This window comes from Dasypus novemcinctus, chromosome 23, assembly GCF_030445035.2.
Source record: "Dasypus novemcinctus isolate mDasNov1 chromosome 23, mDasNov1.1.hap2, whole genome shotgun sequence".
Taxonomy (NCBI): Eukaryota; Metazoa; Chordata; class Mammalia; order Cingulata; family Dasypodidae; genus Dasypus; species Dasypus novemcinctus.
The window spans coordinates 49,694,103-49,714,247 of record NC_080695.1 but is presented as its reverse complement, the minus strand read 5'-3'; the positions used below and the strand labels follow the sequence as shown (position 1 = coordinate 49,714,247).

At 46.7% G+C, this 20,145-nt stretch overlaps 1 protein-coding gene across 1 annotated transcript in view; it reads left to right on the top strand.

Moving 5' to 3' along the window:
- Window positions 1-20,145, top strand: part of LOC131275604 (ral guanine nucleotide dissociation stimulator-like) — a 94,849-nt gene that overhangs the window by 51,228 nt on the left and 23,476 nt on the right. Inside the window, exon 2 of the mRNA XM_058286338.2 lies at window positions 5,657-5,859. The gene's annotated coding sequence lies outside the window, so the exon portion shown is untranslated. The remainder of the gene's footprint in view (window positions 1-5,656; window positions 5,860-20,145) is intronic.

The following is a 20,145-nucleotide window of genomic DNA, read 5'->3' as shown; positions in this document are numbered from 1 at the left end:
AGTGAGAGCTGGCCGGATGTTGGGCTAGGCGGGAGATAGAAAGGGGTAGGGCAGCGCCGGCCAGCCGTTAGCAGCAAAGGCCTAGTCAGGCGTGGTCACCTTATCTAGGCCCAGTGGGCAGAGGCGGTATCACTTCTTGCCACATTGTTTGCTACTGTGGCAAGCCGGGCGCCCTTCCTCCCACATCTCCCCTTTTGTTTTTAATATGGTGGGGCTCTCAATGCTGGGGGCGGGCGATGGGCTTGGGGTTTCTGGGGCCTTCATGGCGGGCATGGCAGCTGTTTGCATCAGCAGGGGTTGGCGGCGCTATCGGCTGAGGGGATTCGGTGGTACTGGACCTGCGAGGTTAGAGTGGTGGTGGAGCTAACTTGGACCTTGACGAGCTGGACAATTCACCTGATGATCCAGGGTCCTAGGGCTAATAGGAGGACAAGGGTGAGGAGCGGGCCTAGAAAGGGGAGAAAGTATGAAAAGATTCCATTGGGCAGCCCCCAAGAGAAAGACCATCAGGCTTCACGTTCTTGCTTTCTCTTGCGGAGGCCCTCTCTAACTTGTGCGAGGTTATCTCAAATGAGGCCAGAGTGGTTAGCATAGAAGCAGCATTCTTCTCCTAATGCTGTGCAGAGCCCCCCTTCTTTTAGTAGGAGGAGGTCTAGGCCCCTGCAGTTTTGGAGAACGACCTCGGACAGGGAGTTGAGAGATGTTTCAAGGTGGGCCATGGAAGTCTCAAGGCGGGCGATGTCTGCATCGACAGCTTGCCTAAGGGTTGAAAAGGAATTATCTTGGAGGCTGAGAGCTGCAGCTCCAGTGGCTGCGCCGGCAAGACCTAGAAGGGTGGCAATTGTGATGGCGGTGAAGACTTCCCGTTTCTGCTCGTGCTGCGGGGAGCTGAAGTGCTGCCAGGAATCAAAGAATTGGTTATCAGTATGAAAGAGAATGCGGGGGGGGGGGGGGCAATGAGTATAAGCACACAGGTGTCGCTGGTGGAGTTAAGGGTTTGAACATTGAGACATGGAGTGAGGCGGAGGAAGAGCATAGCCATTTGGTGTTATTAGGGGGAATTAGGAACTTGGCGGCTGCATTAGGGGTGTGAGTTAGGTTGCAGAGGGACTGCATGGAGGGGAGAACCTTGCCGCCGATTTTTATTATACAGAGTCCAGTTTGTGAAACTGATTGGAGGGTGAGTCCTCTTTTTGTTTGGTTCCAATTGCAAGAGGTACCAGTGGAGTCTGGGGAGGCGTGATAGGCGCCATTGGTAGCTATGGCTTCATAGAAGGGAGCCGCGGCGGAGAAGCAGAGCCAGCAACGTTGGGTAAGGTTGGGCTGGGATAAGTTTAAGGAGATAAATGATGCGTTGAGGAGGGCTACAAGAGGGTTAGGGGGTGGCAGGGTTTGACGGTGGGGAGGATACTTAGCGATGGAAGAATTTAGGGTGGTAGCGGGAGGAGAAGGAGAAACAGAGGGAGGAGGGGGAGGCCATGTGTGGGGAGGATTGAGAACTTGATTTGGGCCCACGGCGGCGGATTGTGTGCGGATTGAATTTTTCTTTATAATGAAAAAGGCACCGTAATCATAGTTGCTCATGTAAAGTCGGGCTCCCCAGGTGTGACCTTGTAGCCAGCCTGCATTTTCAGGGTTTTTGACAGTGAGCATGATGCTGCCCCAGTGACTTTTATCTTTAAAGGAAAAGGAGAGGTGGGGGTCCCTATTGGGAGCTCCTGACCATCCGTGGGCCATGGTTTCGCACCCCCAGGAGGGGCAGTAATAGTGCGCTGGGTCATGGCAGCCTCTGGCTGTGGAAGGGCAAATATAGAAACCTGAGATCTCGTGATTATAGGGGCCTTGGAGGCCTGTAACTGAACTGTACCAGCACCGGTGAGTATTGTGTGTAATGTCTCGAAGGGAACCACCACTGGCGAAAGGAAGGTTGGCGAGATTACATATGTGCCCTGTGAAGGAGGGAGCACCTGCAGTAATGTTATTAGCGAGGAGCTTTTCCTGCTGCCAAAGAGAGAGTGTCCAGTTAAAGGGCCGATGGCCTATACTAGCCTGGTCCGTAGTGGAGGGGAGCAGAGCTAACATGAAAAGCAGGAGAGAGCGTAGATTTTTAGGTTTTTTGTTTGAAGCCAAGGCGCGGACAGCAAGTTGTACTAGCTGTCCGAGGAGGAGGGTGTCATGAGCTGGATCCGTGGCCACATTTAGCCTCTCCATCCGATGGGCGAGTGCTCTCATCATCCGTCGTTGGAACCTGCTGCTGGCCGGTGGCAGGTTTGACGTTTCTCCCGGGGATCCAGAGCGGCTGGAAGGCATTTTCTGGAAAGACACAAGCAAACCCTCTGCCTTGGGTGAGAAGGGGACTGGGTCCCTGCCAATTGTTTGTTTCTGGGTCCTTCCAAAACACCATCGGGGCAACTGTTGGTGCGTAGGAGGGGCCCCAATGCTTATGGAGGGGGGAAAAACCATTCTTGTCAAAGGAGAGGAGGTTCATGTGAATGAGACAGGCTGTTATGATGTCGCTTGGCTGATTTTTAGGGTGCAATTCCCTCTCCTTTTGTATTAGAACTTTTAAGTGGCGATGCTGGCGTTCAACTACAGCTTGGCCTTGAGGGTTATATGGGATGCCGAAGTGGTGAGTAATGTTGTAGAGCTGGAGAAATGCAGCGAATGAGGAGCTGCGATACCCAGGCCCATTATCGGTTTTAACATCCCAAGGAACCCCCATGAATAAGATGGCTTGCCGCGATGCTTTAATGAAATGCTTGGCTGTTTCCCCCAGTAAGGGGACAGCATAGCAAAGGCGAGAAAAGGTGTCGACTGTGACATGGACATACTTGAGGCGCCCAAATGACGGCACATGGGTGACGTCTATTTGCCATTGGGAGTTTGGTTTGAGGCCGCGGGGGTTGACCCCTTGTGGCTGCAACGGTCCAAGCGGCAAGAAGGGGGCACATGTTTTACAGGCGCGCACCAGATGTTTGCAAGTTTCCTTGGGGAGGCCCGGCAAAAGATGTTTAAGTGAGGCCGCCGAAAAGTGGAACTTAGAATGGAGAAGTTTGGCTTGATTGACTAAGTCTCCGACAGTAGTAGACAGTAGTGGCTATTGTATGGGTGGAGACGGCTTGGTTGGCAGCAGAGTTACCCGCGGCTAGAGGCCCAGGCAGCCCTGAATGGCTGCGAATATGAGAAATGTACCATGGCTGTGTGCGGAGCTCGAGCTCTCGCTGCAAGGCACGGAGTGCCTGATAAATGGGCATGTCTCGCGGAAAGAAAACAGCATGGGCAATAACTGAACAAACTTGCAGGGCATACTGACTATCAGTGAAGATGTTGATGGGCTCATTGCCGTGGTGTTGGAAGGCAGTGAGGATGGCTAGTAGCTCGCCCACCTGAACCAATCCGGGATGGGTTTGGCAGTAAATGGTTGGCAAGTCACCGCTGGGAGAGTAGGCAATATAAGCAAACTTGGTTTTAGAGGCGTCCATGAAGACAGTAGTGGAGTTGGGGAGAGGCTTGGAGCTAGGGAAAGGGTGGTATTGTGGGGAGAGGGGGAGCCTTGTGAGGCCCTGGAGCAACTTGTGTGTGTGTGGGGTAATGGCAGTCAAAGGTCCCGTGGAAGATTTCTAGAAGAATTTGAGCATGGGGGTTTTCGGAGAAAAGGGCAGTGGTGTGCTTGGCAGTAAGGGGCCAGACGATGGTGTCGGGCTGGCACCCGTAAGTGTGGACGCAGAGAGAGAGTAAGTCGAGAGCTAGCTCGATCCAAACGTGGAGAGCTGGGCAGACTTTGGGTAGTTTGCTTTTGGAGGGGTGGACCCATTGAAGGGGCCCCTCCTGCCAGAGAGCTCCCATAGGGGTGCCTAAGGTGGCGATGACTAGGGCTAAGATAGGGCGGTCCTGTTTATGGCGCCGGAGGCAACAACTTCGCAGGGCCTCATTAATGGCTTTGATGGCCTCTTGTGCGGGCGGGGTGATGGGAATCCGCTTAGAGGGAGCGGTGGCCATGGGCCCTGCTTAGAGGGAGCGGTGGGCATGGGCCCCGAGGTTTGAAGCAGCTCAAAAAGCAGCTGCAGTTGAGCAGTGGTGATGGGGAGGGCAGATCTGAGCCAGTTTATGTTGCCACAGAGCTGCTGTAGCTCGGTTAGTGTGACAGCCTCAGGGGAGCGAATTTGCGGGGAGACAGGACGGATTGTGTCCTGAAGGACGTAGCCCAGAAAGGAAAATGGAGGCACCTTTTGCACTTTACCAAGTTGGATGTGCAAGCCTATCTGCTCAAGATTCTTGATGACCGCGGTAACAGTTAGGTCAAGGCGCTCAGGGTCTCTATGGGCGATAAGGATATCGTCCATGTAATGAATGAAATAGGCGAGGGGCTGAAGAGGCTCAATCGCCACACTGACAAAGTTTTGGCAGATAGTTGGACTATTTTTCATGCCTTGCGGGAGGACTTTCCATTGAAATCGAGGGTTGGCCCCCGCATGGTTGGTTAGAGGGACCGTGAAGGCAAATTTGCAGCGGTCATCCTGGTGGAGGGGGATCGAGAAGAAGCAGTCTTGGATATCCAGGACTGAAATATGACAGTCATGGGGGATGGCCGACGGATGTGGAAGGCCGGGCTGGGGGGAACCCATGGGAAGGATGTGCTTGTTAATTTCCTGAAGGTCATGGAGAAGTCGGTATTTGCCTGTGGACTTTTTGTGAATGACAAAAACAGGTGAGTTGTAAGGGCTAGTGGACGGCTCTATATGTCCAGCCTCTAGCTGCTCCTGAACCAAGCTGTGGAGGGCAGCAAGTTTGTGGGATGGCAGGGGCCACTGTTCGACCCAAATAGGCTCCTCCGTATCCCATTGCAGAGGAGTGGGGTCAGGCGGTGTAAGACGAACAGTGGTGCAGACTATTGGGGGGGAACCGTGGTTAAGACGGCTCTGCTCTGCTCTAGAATGCCCCGCCCCCGTAGGATGGCGGTAAGGGCAGACAGGAAGAGTGGCCGGAAGGTACCGATTCATCCTTCCTCATCTTCCCACGTAAGAGGGTGCCGCGCTCGTTGGGAGTCCAAGTCTCCGGTGGCTCCCTGAACAGGCGGGCCTCTCTGTACTTCCCAATGTTTAGCGTAGCAGGCAGGGAAGCAGGAGACTTCTGCCCCTGAACCTAGAGTGCCATGGTACCAGTGGTTGTCAATTTTTAGGGCCATAGTAGGTTTGGTTGCCGTAATGGGGACTGACCACATTGGCAGCCAGCGTGCCTCTTGGGAGCGGGGCTGAGGCTTGCCCCACTTGGAGTTTAAAGGCTGGCCGGTGGCGCTGGAGGTGCTCTGCAGTCCCGTGCCCAATGGTAGCCCCTGCCGCATCGTGGGCATGGGGGTGGCTGGTGCGCCAGGTTTAGGAGGGCGCACCACGGGGGAACGCTGTAGAGGGCACTCTCGGGCGAAGTGGCCGGACTCGCCGCAGTGGAAGCAGCCGGACGCCAGGGCCATGGCTGGGCAAATGAGGCTGTGAGGTCCGCAACGGACTGGCGAATGTCCTTGCAGGCTAAGATCCAATCATGAATGCCCTTCTCTTTGATGGGGAGTAGGGCCTGTTTACAGGCAGCGGACGCTCCCTCGAGAATGAGCTCCCGGGCCAGGGCCCAGTGAGCCTGCTCATCAGTGACTTTGCGTTCACAGGTCTCGATGACCCGAGAAACGAAGGCAGCGAATTCCTCGTCAGGCTTCTGGATAAGGCGCGTAAACTTTTCAGCCTTGACGGCAGAGCAGTTGCGGAAGGCGCGAAGCATGACTTCTCACAGCTGGAGCCAGAAGCCAGCAGGGGCGTTTGCGTAAACAGAGGGAGGACCGAACTGCCCCATGCCGGTAAAGGCTTCAGCAAGGTAATAAACCCCATTGCGGTTATTTTCCGCGACCTGTTGCTCGGCCTGGGCATGGAAGTGGGCCCGCCAGTCAATGAATTGGCCCGGGGACAGGATGGCCCGTGCGAGGGCGATCCAATCAAAGGGGATGCATAACTGCATGGAGATCTCTTCGAGCAGCTGCTGAGCATAGGGACTCCCGAGGCCGTCTTCTTTGACGGCTGTTCGGAGGCGTTTGACCTCGCTATGCTCATGAGGGTATGCTCACCATGGGAGTGGCCTCTGAGGGGTGGGCGCGATGTTCAAGGGGAAACAAGCTGCGGGAGCTGGGACTTCTGGAGGGGAGGAGCCTGGGGGAGATGTGAGGGGAGTGCTAGGGCCCCAAGGTGGTGGCAGGCCCATGCCCCAGGGCGGGGACGCGGACGGAGCAGGAGGGGTGGAAGCGGTCGTTGGTGGACCCCAAAATGGCGGAGAGGAGGCTGCCGCACCTGAGCCCCAAGATGGTGGAGCGGAAGTTGCCGCACCCGAGCCCCAAGATGGCGGAGCAGAAGTTGCCGCGGGGAGGGGGGGTAAAGGGACTTCCCCTTCTCTGAAGGAGAAGAAGGAGGAAGTCCGCCATCTTGTAAGTTGTGGTGTGGGGAGGGAGAAGGGTGGGAGGGGGCAGAAGCATCAGTGTTGAGGGTCTTATGGGGCAGCGGCAGGCTGGAAGAAGATTCCAGGGCGTTATTAAGCTGGGACACAAGCGAAGTGGAGTCTGGGCTATCGTCTTCCTCAGAGTCGTTATTTGCAGGAGGGAGATGGCAGGAATGGGCTGCCGTGGGGAGCGCAGCGCCCTGAAGGCATGCACGAATGGCGATGAGTGTAGGAATAAGCCCAGGGGGAAAGCTCTTGTTTTCATGCTCTATGGCGCTAGAGACGTGATCGATGAGGACGCGGTAGGTTTCGGGGTCCCAGAGGTGACAAGTAGCAAGCCAGGGATTGAAGGGAAGGAGGAGGTCCCAGTAGGCCTGTAGTTGCTTAACCGAGACTCGACACGTGTGTGTCGAGGAGGCCAGCGAGTGCCCGCACTTGCGGGGCTTGGCGGGAGGAAAGCCGGCCGCCCATGGTTTACCAGGGGAGCACACTGAGCAGAGCAAGGGTGAGCAGGGGGAGGGCGATTAGCACTGCAAGGAAAAAGAGGAATGCCAGGCGGGGGTTGGAGTGGCAGAGGAGAGAAGCGAGGACTAGGGCACAAAGGGGCGAAAGGAGGAGACAAGGGAAGAGGTTGCTGGGGCTCATGAGCGTCCCGCGGCAGAGTCTCGGACCCTTACCTTCAGAGCGGTGTTGTGGTGGGGTTGCTTTGCCCCACGTTGGGCGCCAATTATGGGACGTGGGGGTCCTGGGCAGGGGGAAGAAAGCCTCGTGCGGCCACGGAGGCTTCCCTCGGGGGCTCTGAAGGTGTGGAGGGCGCGCAGACCAGAAGAGCGAGACGCGGAGACAGGCTGATAGCACAAGTCTGCTTTATTGCAGAAGGGGACACAGCTTTATAGGGTTAGGGACTGCATGGAGAGATTTGATAGGTGCAGGTGGGTACTGCTTCCTGATAGGTGATTGTAAGCGGTTGCTAGGCAGAGGGCTGGCTGAGAGGTTAGGAATAGGGGAGGGGAAAGGAGAAGTGAGAGCTGGCCGGATGTTGGGCTAGGCGGGAGATAGAAAGGGGGAGGGCAGCGCCGGCCAGCCGTTAGCAGCAAAGGCTTAGTCAGGCGTGGTCACCTTATCTAGGCCCAGTGGGCAGAGGCGGTATCACTTCTTGCCACACTGTTTGCTACTGTGGCAAGCCGGGCGCCCTTCCTCCCACACATAACATTATACAGGGGTCACATACATCATTCCTTCACCAACACCTTGCACTGTCATGAGACATCTGTTACATATTATGAAAGCATATTGTCAAAATCTTACTAATTATCATCCTTTTCTCACATTTGATGTATTTCCCCCAAAACCACCATACTGTTATTTTTTAAATATAATTTTTATGACCAAGTTGTAAACTTATAAAACAATCATGCACATGTGCAGAATTTCCAAACAACATCCACCTATCAACACACCACACTGTGGTGAAATATTTTTTACAGATAAAATTATATCATCTGATTATACCATATGCATAGTGAGGCCAAACTGAATAAGGGCAATCCTTAATTCACTACAAATGTGTGGCTTAACTTTATCATAGTAACATAGATGTAATAAAATTTGCCATTTTAAAGTATACAATACAGTGGCATTAGTTACGTGTACAATGTGCTAACATCACCACCATCCATTACCACAGCTTTTTCATTACCCAAAACAGAAAAGACCCGTTAAGCATTAAGTCCCCATTCTTCTCACCCATAGATCCTGGCAACCACTAATCTACTTTCTGTTTCTGAATTTGCTTATTCTAGACACCTCACATTAGTAGAATCATGCAGTATTTGTCCTTTTGTGTCTGGCTAATTCTACTCAACATGATGTCTTCCCTATTCATCCATGTTGTAGCAAGTGTTAGGACTTTATTCCTTTTTAGGACTGAGTAATAGTATTCTGTTATAAATATACCACATTTTATTTATCCATTTTCCATTGGGGAACATGAGGGTTTTTTCCCTTCCTTTTAACTATTGTGAATAATGCTGCCCTAAGCATTGGTGTACACGTATCTGAGTCCCAGCTTTCAGTTATTTCAGAATATACCTAGAATGGAATTTCCAAGTCATGTTTTGAAGACTCATCAAACTGGTTCCCACAGCAGCTGCACAGGGCTGAATTTTTATTTTTTTAGTGAGAATGGGGAAACAGGTGCTCTTTTATGTTGCTAATGTAAATTACTAGTACACTGTTTGCAGGGCATTTTTGTGATATTGATTGAAATCTATTGAAATTTAGAGTGTACATATTCTTTGTCTTAGTTCCATTCACTTCTACAAATATTTTCTACACATAGACTATGAATATTTTCTGCATGTAGACTTAGTTCCATTCACTTCTGTGAATATTTTCTTTACATAGCTGGCAAAGGTTCTGATATTCAAGGATATTCATAGAGTCATGTAATACAAAGGATCAGAAACATTTAGGGGTGACAATGTTTTTCTAAAAATGTTACTTTTTCATTTTTCCTTTATTTTTTAAATGTTGCATTCAAAAAATATGAGGTCCCCATAAACCCCCCATCCCACTTACCCCACTCCTCCCACTTTAACAACCTCTTTCATCATCATGGCACATTCATTGCATTTGGTGAATACATTTCGGAGCACTGCTGCACCACATGGATAGTGGTTTACATTGTAGTTTACACTCTCCCCCAGTCCACCCAGTTCGCATGGCAGGATATACAATGTCCAGGATCTGTCCCTGCAGTACCACCCAGGAAACTCCAAGTCCTGAAAATGCCCCCACATCATATCTCTTCTTCCCTCTCCCTACCCTCAGCAGCTACCATGGCTACTTTCTCCACATCAATGATACAATTTCTTGGAAGAGGCTTTAAATTACATAAGTGCTACATCAAAAATATAGGGGATTCCCATATATCCATCGCCACCACTCCCTCACTTTTCCCCCCTAACATCTTTCCTTATCGTAGTGTACTTGTTACAATTGATGAACATAAATTGAAGCATTGTACTAGCCATGGTGTGTAGTTTTCATTATAGTTTATACTTTTCACTGCCCCATAGTATAGGTTTTGACAGAATGTATAATGATCGGTATCTGTCATTGCCATGTGATGCAGGACAATTCCATTGTCCCAGAAATATCCATGTTGCACCAATTCTTCCTTCTCCTTATCCTCAGAAACTGTAGTGGCCACTGCCTTTATGTCAGTGTTACAGTTTTTCCACTGCTTGAAAAGTAATGTCAACATTAGACCATAATTGCTTTCCCCCCTGATGTTTGTTCATTCCTCAATCTTGAGGATATTGGGATGGTGATGGCCACTCTGTTTCTGATTGAGAGGGGCTTAGATCCTATGGGGTAGATGGGATGGAGCAGCCTTGCTTGCCATTGTAGATACTCTGTGTTTATTGGGTATGGATGTTGTCCATCATCATCCTTTTCTTAGTTGTCCTGGGCAAGTCCAGTGAACTGGAGAGTAGATTTTGCAACTCTGCTGAGATTCAGGCCTCCATCGACTTTTGAAGAGACCAAAGATTGAAGTACCTGGGATATATACTTAATGAATATAGTGCTTAACATGGGTTCAACTAAAAAGGGCAGAAGAGTCATGTGTAGGGAAACCAAAAATGAGTCTAATTCTGTTACATTGGGAAACATATATTCCAAGGTAAGGTGCACTGACAGGTGCCAAATTGCTGAGATTGTCTGCCTTGCCTATTGTGTCTAGATGTTTCTAGAGCCCACAAGAACCCCCTTGCTTGAGGCATTATTTACTGTGGCAGTCAGAGCCTCCAGAGATGACCACACCTGTTTTTAAAAAGTAAGGAGTTTTCTACAACTGTAAGCAGGAGAATTGCATCCATCACCCGTGTGGAATCTAAGCCCCCTCTTGATATAGAGGTGAAGTGGACATAACCATCCCAAGGTCCACAGGCTGGAGGAATAGAATATGGACTGGGGTGGACTTACTGATATTGTACTATGGAACTATTGTGATTAGTAATGGAAGAAATTGTAGCACTGATGTGGAGAAAGTAGCCATGGTAGCTGCTGAGGGTAGGGAGAAGGAATAAGAGCTATGATGTGGGGCATTTTCAGACTTGGAGTTGTCCTGGGTGGTACTGCAGGGACAGATACTGGACATTGTATGTCTTGCCATGGCCCACTGCATGGACTGGGAGAAAGTGTAAACTACAATGTAAACCATTATCCATGTGGTGCAGCAGAACTCCAAAATGTATTCACCAAAAGCAATGAATGTGTCATGATGATGGAAGAGGTTTATGATGTGGGAGGAGTAGGCTGAAGGGTTGCAGGGGTATATGGGGCTCTCATATTTTTGGAATGTAACATTTTAAAAAAAATAAAGAAGGGAAAATATAGTAAGGAGTATTCTATATAATATGTGAAGATCTTTAAGGTATATTGTTCAAGGAATATAGGAAGGGAGCAGAGTGTTATATAGAGTATATTATCATTTGTGCAAATAGAAAATACACCTCATGTGTGTAACTGAAAGGATAGATGAAAACATGGGAGGAGGATTTGGTGGCTAGAGAATTCACAAAGGGAGGAAGAAAGATATTATACAATATACTGCTTAGTACTTTAAACATTTTGTACCTTGTACACATATTACAAGTTTCTAAATATCCATCCATGATGATAGGGAAAAGAAATTGCAAGTAAGTCACTTGAAATTATATTACCAGGTGATAGGTTTTCTGTATGTATTTGGAAGACATTTCAAGAATAAAGCATTTTAATAAATATTTTAATGGAAATACTTATATTTCATATTTTATACAGTTTTATACCTTTGTTTCACTCCCCAATCTATATCCCATGAATATTTACATCATTTTTAGTGACTCCATAATATTATTTTGAATTTAGTCTGTGGTGGTCATTTGGGCAGTTTTCAGTATTTTGCTCTTCTAGATATAGAGTGAGATGTTATATAATGTCCCAGAGGACATTAAGTATAAAAATATTCCCATTTGTTCAGTGGTTGGCATTAATCATTTATCCTCAGAATACACAAATTGGAAGTTTCTTAATTTTGTTTAGTTTCCCTCACTGTCAGCAAATTGTTCTAACCATCCTTCCACAGTCCTCCTTCACCTGATGAATTTCAAGGCCTTATTCTGCCCTCCTCATGGCCACTTAGGCAGTAGCCTAAGACCTTTCCTCTGGGAGATCCTCTTCCTGATCACCCTGAACACTGTTGCTCTCAAAACCGTGTATTCCATTGTGTCCCTCCCTTGTTCCATAATCTTAAATGACTCCACCTATCCTGTGGGTTACATTCAACTCTGTTTGGGTTACCTTCAAACCCCAGCTCTACCTACATGTGCTCCAACATGACTTCCATACCTTCTGAAGAAAAAGGCCTGGGTCACCTTCCACTTTCTTGGCTTCAAAGGCAATTTATATCTCACTTTTCCCAGTCCTTTCTGCCCATTGTCTCATAGAAATAATTCCTTCTGTTTTCCTTGTTTAATACCTTGAATGTAAAAATTATCCATCTTCCTAATTAGATAATATGTTTTTTGTTTATATGTGTATATGTTTATGTTCAGTGAACACTGAACTTTTCTTAATAGTAAGTGGAATCTACAGATGAATGGGAAGTTCTTATTGACAATACTTAAAACTGAAGAAGAGGAGTTGGTTTTCCAAGTGTCAAGTCTAGTTCAAAAGGCATTCTGAGGAAGAAGTATGCTCTATGTACAATATACTTGTTTAATCAGAGATTATGGCACATGAGGTGAAGCTGATAAATAAATATGTACAGGTACAGGATCTTTGAGTTAGTGTCACATAGGCTACATTCAGAAGATGGGATGCACACATGGCCACCCACAGTTCACCTGACAGCCCTTTGTTACCAGTAGGTGGCAGAACAGGTAAAGCCAGTGTAGATGCTGCTCTCAGAGCTGTGCAGCAGCTCACAAAGGAGCACCTGGGAGGAAGCAGTGGGGGCTGTAATTCTGGAAAAGAAGTAAGGCTACGCAATTTCAATGATTAATGTGTGTGGACTCCTGGTAGAAGATGGATTTTTTAAAATTAAAAATGGACCCGGTCAACTGATGCCAGAATGTGTTAGAACCACTGAGCCTGCTCATTTGGCCTTGAAATCACTGCAGCCATGACCAGTAAGTCCCAGGATATCTTCCCACAGCTATAGAACAAGAACCCAGCCCCTAGGCTTGGATAAAATAGAAAAGTGGGGGACAGTTCCAGGCCCAGAGCTAGGGTCAGTGGGGCAGGTCAGCTGTGCTCTAAGACTTTGGGCAGGAAAGGAATGAAATCCAGCTTGACCTCTTCACCTGTATCTATGGGCGGTCAGCCCAAAGTCCCGAAGATTTTACCTAAAAAGACAGTGAAGAGGAAGTGAAAGAGTTCCTGTTTCATGGATTGCTAATTTAGATGCCCTTGTATGAAATGTGAAGTTAACCACAGTGTAATTACATTCTTGTGAATGGCATTAATTTCTTTCTGTAATTAATTGTGTGTGTATATATATATATCTGAATTTTATGGCCCTTTACTCTTTTGGGAAACTGGTCAGACTAGCTTCATTATACATACTTACCCAAAGCTTTCCTGCCTGTCTTTTTAATTTCAAACTCAGTCATTTAATGAGTTGTATTTTCTTTTTCACACCTTTGGCCTTTAACCCAGGCAAAAAAAAAAACAAAAAAAACACACAAAACACATAGTAGTACTGACTGCTTCTTTATTTAGCACTGAAGAAATTTTTAAAAAGTAAAGGAATAAAGGAAACCAAGGATTTCACTAGACTCTGAAAGCTGTCTGCCTGAAGAATGGCATCTGTGCCTCCAGGTCTCTTGCAAGAACAGATCTGAGTGAAGCCACACTCAGCCTATTTATGACCAAATTGATCCTGTGTTTGGAGGTGTTTTCAGGTAAAGATCTTTCATCTCCTTCCTTTGTGAGCAAACATCTGAAGAACATTGTGCCAGAATCTCATCTTTAAGAATTTGTACTTTAGATCTGGAAGTGTAGAGAGGAGCTTGCAACTTGAGGAAAGCTTGGTGTTTGGCAAAACACAAAGCCTGCTTAGTTTGGTTTATTTAAATATTTCCCACACTGACCTAGAGTAGAGAATGAGATGTTGCTTAATATTATGATTCCCATTATTTATGAAATATCTCAAACGTGTAGCAGGGGATCAAATTTTTAGGGATCCAAGGCCGGGTCAGGGTATTTTGGTTGGAGGGAGTGGAGTTAAGCAAACATGGCAGTCAGGCCCTTCTCTGAATGTGAAAAGGAAAAGTGGCCCAATGATGACTCTGTATGTGTTTGACAAACTGAATGCTAACAGAGGCAGCATGGGTTGGGGGTGTGTAACTTCTTTGTGTGTCCCCCCTTTTCCCTCCTCCCTTGACTTCCAGTCCCGTTCTCCATTGACAGAAGCAGAATCTCTTAATCTGTACATGTAGCTCCTGTTCCCAATGTCCTTTCTCCTTCATCTCTGGGATTTCATGTGATCAGTCCCCTGCTGTTGCTCCATCCATTCTCCTACCTTTACTTGTGTCTTACTCAGCACCCACATTTTCTGCCCCTGCTTTTCTGACAGTTTCTAAGTATGTATCTTGTCCATTCTATGTATAGCCACCCAACCTCTCTTTAGAAGTCTGTGGGATAAATTCCAAATTCCTTAGAGTGTCATTCAAGACATTTCTGCCTCTCTCCAGCTGCCTTTTCCAGTCTTTCCTGCCCTGTAGCCAGCCTGCCAGGAAAGAAAGAGCTACTGTGATGTGCCAAGCTCTCTGCTGAGCACTTTACAAGAATTATATCCTCAAATCCTCCCAATAACCCCATTAAGTGGCTCCTGTCTTTTTACATTAAAACATCTGAAATTGGGAGCAATTACACAAATTTTCTAATGTCGTACAGCTCATAAGTAGAGAACTAGATTTTAAAGGCCATGCTCTCTCCTCTGCAACATGCTACTTCTTACTCCTGAGATTCTTCTGAATATTTGTTCACTGTATTATCCCCATGGTGAATAACTCTTCATTCTTTCACTTCCCTAAATGTCACGTCTTTTAAAGTATAGATCGAGTTCCATCCTTTCAAGTAGAAACAAATAGGCAGTGCAAAGTTGATGAATTTTGAAGTTAGATAAAATGTGGCTCTGCCACTTATTAGCTGTGTGTCCTTGGACACATCAGTAATCCTCTCTGAACCTCAGTTTTCTCATCTGTAAACTGATAATCATTACATCAATGTCATATGTGTGTTTTAAGTCAAGGGCTTAGGACAGTCACACTGCCTGGCACATTATTAGCATTTGATAACTGTTAGATCTCATCTACCTTCTATTTGCTTAGAAATATATTCAAGACCACAAGGTTGTTTCTGTTTGTTTTAACCCCACAGTAGCCACTAATGTCTCTTAACATTTTGCTCTGTTTTCTTCTGTTGGGTGGGAAGCCTTCTGGTTTAGGTCTGATGCCTCACATAGTTGTTTTTAAGCACTCACTGTAGGGGAAAATGATGGAAATTGGGAGAAGAAATGGTTGGAAATATGGTTGTGGAAAAACAGTTTCCTAAGCCAGGAGATAAGTTCTTTATAAAATGAAGATGGTAGCCAGGATGGGTAGTGGCTTTCTCTCCAGAAGGATTTTGGAATTTGCCTATTTATCTTCCTGCTTATTCCCCAGGAGTTTCTGGGGTCTGGATGTTCTCCTAGGAGAAGTTATGAAATCCAAGCCATACAGGAAGCAGATATTGCTCAAGTGGTTGTGCTCCTGCCTACCATATTGGAGGTCCAGGGTTCAATTCCTGGGTCCTTCTGGTGAAGGCAAACTGACTCACACAGTGAGCTAGCCCACACACAGTGCTGGCTTATGCAGGTGTGCTGGCCCATGCAAGAGTGCTGGCCCATGTGGAGAGGTGGTGCAGCAAGATTATGCAACAAAAAGAGATGCAGGGGAGAGACAATAAGAGATGAAGCAAACCAGGGAGCTGAGGTGGCACATGTGATTGAGCACCTCTCTCCCACTTCAGAAGGTCCCTGGATCAGTTGCCTGTGCTACCTAAAGAGAAGACAAGCAGGGAAGTCAATTTGGTTCAATGAATAGAGCATCCATCTACTACAAGGGAGGTCCAGGGTTCAAATCCGGGGCCTCCTGACCCTTGTGATGAGCTGGCTGACCCATGCCCAATACTGATGCACACAAGGAGTGCCATGTCATGCAGGGGTGTCCCCCTCATAGGGGAGCCCCATGTGCAAGAAGTGCACCCATAAGTGGAGCCACCCAGTGCAAAAAAAAAAGCATAGCCTCCCCAGGAGTGGTGCCACACACATGGAGAGCTGATACAGCAAGATGACACAATAAAAAGGGACACAGATAAATGGTGCCATTGAAAATAATACAAGTGGACACAGAGGAACACACAGCAAATGGACACAGAAAGCAGACACTGGAAGGGGAGGGGAGAGAAATTTTAAAAAATAAATCTTTAAGAGAAGACAATCAGACACAGAAAACATGCAGTGAATAGACACAGAGCACAGACAGTGCAAACAATGGGGTGGGGATAAATAAATAAATAAAGAAATAAGGAAATACAAGCCATAATGGGGTAAGGGAGAGGGAATGGCTGCTACAGAGGAGTGGGACATCCAGGGCAAGTTTGTTCCACTGGAAAGCAACTGACAATAAATCCTGAGACTGGAATCCTCAGAGAATCCTTAGTTTTAAAAATGTTCAATCATTTAACATTTTCATTATTGTCTCCATCGCTGTTGTCACTGATATGAAGTATCATCCAAAGTAGTGAAGCTGGAAGAAGTTAAAGTATCAAGAATTTTGAGTCCCTAAAATTCCTGTCCGTGGCTTACTTTCTTCCAGGCCCAGCCCAGCTTACATGGCAGCACTAGAGAAATAGCCTGTGTCCCCACCCAAAAGGGCCTGTTCCAGGACCATCCCATTCAAGGCTGCCCTGCATGTGCTTCAGATCAACTCAGCAAATATTTACCGAGTAATTCCTCAGTACCAGGTGCTGCAGGAAGCGGTTTTGTTTAAAAGAGTCTTACAACAAAGCTCTGGTCTGAAAAGCTTGCAGCCCAGCAGTGGAGACAGCCTGGAGGCAACCAGCCATGACCTAGGACAGGGGAATTCCTGCTACATGGGAACACCCACCTGCTGCTCTGGAAGGAATTGCAGCAAAGGGCCTTTTTTACCCTGGCTTCCCAGCTAAGTGCCATCCTGGGAGGCCAGGAGTTGCGCATCCTTCACCTCTCAGCACCTCTGTTCAGAAGGACCTGAAGTCCTGCTATGAAGGTGCAGCCCCCAGAGAATAGCGTCGCTGCTTCCTCAGGGGCTATCTGTCCACCCTCTCAGTGTCCTTTACTGCCCTCATTCCTCAAAGTCTTTGTCCTCCTCTGTCCTAGGTCAAAATAATTGCAAGGGCCTGGGAAAGGCCATTAACGAGCCCTTTTACTCTCTTTCTTTATCTAGATTCCTTGCTTCTCCTCTCCATGCTGAATCTCAGCTACTTAGGCTCCAAAATCTATGGTCTAGTTTTCATTCTTACTTTCTTTAACTAAATGCAAATTCACTTTCTAGAGCCTTTTTCTTTCGGTTGGCCCTGTTGTGGGAGGGGGGAGAGGGATTGGGCTTTGTAAACTTCTGCTTAATTCACATAGATTTTCTTTATGAGAGGAAGTATCTCAATATTGACTAATTTGCTTGTCATTGAACATTTTTAAGGATTTATTTATTTATTTCTCCCCTCTCCCCCCCACCCCGGTTGTCTGTTCTCTGTGTCTATTTGCTGCATCTTCTTTGTCCACTTCTGTTGTTGTCAGTGGCATGGGAATCTGTGTTTCTTTTTGTTGTTTCATCTTGTTGTGTCAGCTCTCTGTGTGCAGCGCCATTCCTGGGCAGGCTGCACTTTCTTTCAAGCTGAGTGCCTCTCCTTATGGGGCGCACTCCTTGTGCGTGGGGCTCTTCTACATGGGGGACATCCCTTCATGGCACGTGTGCCATTGAATTTTTAAACTATTTCCTCACTGTGAAAATGATGTATATATATGTATATAAGTACATATATGTACATGTATACATACATATATTTTCCCTGATGCTAAAGATATCTAAGTCCTTGTTGTATTGTGACTGTGGGTATCATTTTTGCAAGAGGCAGCTCAGATCACATGCAAAAACACCTGTGAAAGAATGAACAATGCCATCAGAAGAGGGGTGGACCAGCAGGTAGCTGAGGGCATGTTTGAAAGGGCTCAAGAATGGATGCAACTCCAATTTCAGCTCCTGAAGGTAACCTGCATCCAAAACCAGGGGGTGCACTATGGCATGGAAGAAGCAAGGACTGAGGCTGGAAGAAATAGTCATTATGTGGGTTCATATAGAGCTGGATGACTTCTGCCAAGTGGGCCTGACATGCCCAGGGGGCAGGAGAGGAGGCCTGCCAGCGCTTGCCATTCTTGCATCACGGCAGTGCTTGCTGGAGTTGGGCTATCTTCTGGGGCTGTGGCTTCATAAACAAAGTCTCCTCATGTCTCCTGTGCTCATCCTGTGTAAAGAGTCATCCATGTAATAATCCTGGCGACACCTGGTCCTGTGTCTAGGACTTGAACTCTCTTCATCAACTAGTTCATCTTGGCCCCCAGCAGCTCTGAGATGTGGGTAATATTACTGTTCTCATTTCATGGATAAGGAAACTAAGGCACAGACAGGTGTATCCACAGGTCCTGGGGCTAATGGCTGAGGTAGGATTTGGGACCAGGTGACCTGGCTTCACGGTCCCAACTATAACCATAATCTTAAGACCAATTTTTTTTAAGGAGAGAAATCCCTTATCGAAATAAAATTTTAGTCATTCAGAAGATGTCAATAAACAATTATAGGTCAATCTGTATGGTGTGTAGATTTAGAATTCATTTTGTCTGCCTCAGGAGACAGTTCCCAACAGCTTCCTCTGAACTAGTACTTCTGTCAGGTATGTTTGGACCATCTTGTCTCAGATCAGGAACTTGGGTCTTACCCATCCATCCCCCAAATGATATAAATATAAATACCTCGTCAGAGTCAAAGTTCCTGTTGGCCTTCTCCTTGACCATGTGAGTCTCCAAGTTTGTCTGCTCAGTCCAGGTTGAGCTGACCATCTTGTCTCTCCCAAACCCCTAAGGAACCTGACTTCCTGCTAGTTTAAAATACCTCTGAACCAGCACCCAGTAACATCCCACACTTGCCTGTACCCAATCCCTTCCTCTACTCCCACCACTGCAGCTTTGAAAAACATATTTTTCCTTAATATGTATGTAATTTCCTTGAAGGAAATAAAGAGATACTTCATTTCCCAGTAGCAGTTTAGTTTCAGTGGTTTGACTTATTACCACAAGCTACAAGTACATGCAGAAAATAGGCTGAGCTCGACAGTGGCCAGTCCCATTGGAGTACATAAAAATTAGAATGTAAGGTGCCCAGGAAAACAATTCCTTTAAAAATAATTACTATATTGACCATGTGTAATCTTTCTTAAACCACAGAGATGTAAGAAGTTAAAATTGGGCAAGATGATGGAGAATTCCTAGTTGTCATTGGCTTGATTCATGCTAAGAAGTGAGGGGTTTCACCCATCTTTGCTTATACACTATTAGTGCAAATGTCAATACAGTAAAAAAAAAAAAAAAGGCAAATGATAACTTAATATTCTAAAACTAGTTTTGACCTAGTAGATGCCCTTAAGGGACTTCAGAGCACAAAATTTGAGCACTACTCTCTTAGACAAATCATTCAAGCAGGTTATTTAACTGAGAAGTAGTGGTGATAGTTCAACCTACCCTGATGCCACTAAGGTTGTCAGGAAGTTTAAGTAATATTTGAAACTGCTAAAGAAAATGGTAATTATAATATTATTTCTGGGAAGGACCAAAGTAACATGGCTTAATGGCTTGTTTGTTGGGAGACTTGTGTTCAAGTCCCTGTTAGGCCCAGAATTAATATGACCTTTGACAATTCCTAAACATCTCTAAGATTTCATTCCTCATATCAAAATGAGGGAGAGAAACTAGATTACTTCAAATTTTTGACTTCTTTAAACTGATAGAATTATAAGCCCTTCCCTCTTTGTTTTAATATCTTTACCTAAGTAAGATCAAAATGGATTCAGCCATGGAGGTGGGTCTAAGTGTTTTATTATTTTTCATTTTAAACTTAGAAATAAATACAGTTCTATTGCTGTTGGCATGGTTTGTGTTTCCTATTTCAAGTGAGGCATGTGGAGGATTCTTTTAGCCATAATAGAGTATCACAGGGTCCAGTAGCCTTAAACAAGTACAAATGGACACAATTTATGGAATAGCAGCTTTCCTACATTGGATAACAGTCAGCACAGGATATGATCCCTGAAAGAAGATGACAAACAAGGTGAGCCCTAGAGAGATTTTCTAGGCCACAGCACAGGGATGTGGGACCCAAAAAGAGCCTGGTGCTCTCCATGAGTTGTGGAGAATTCAAAATTTTGGGGAGCAAAGGTGGTTAGCAGTCACAAGATAGGGTGCCATAGAGGAGAGAGCTGGACAGAGGGAAAGCTCCAGAGATATGAAGTGGCCCTTGAGCCTTTGATAAGTACATGCAAGAGAGCAAACCA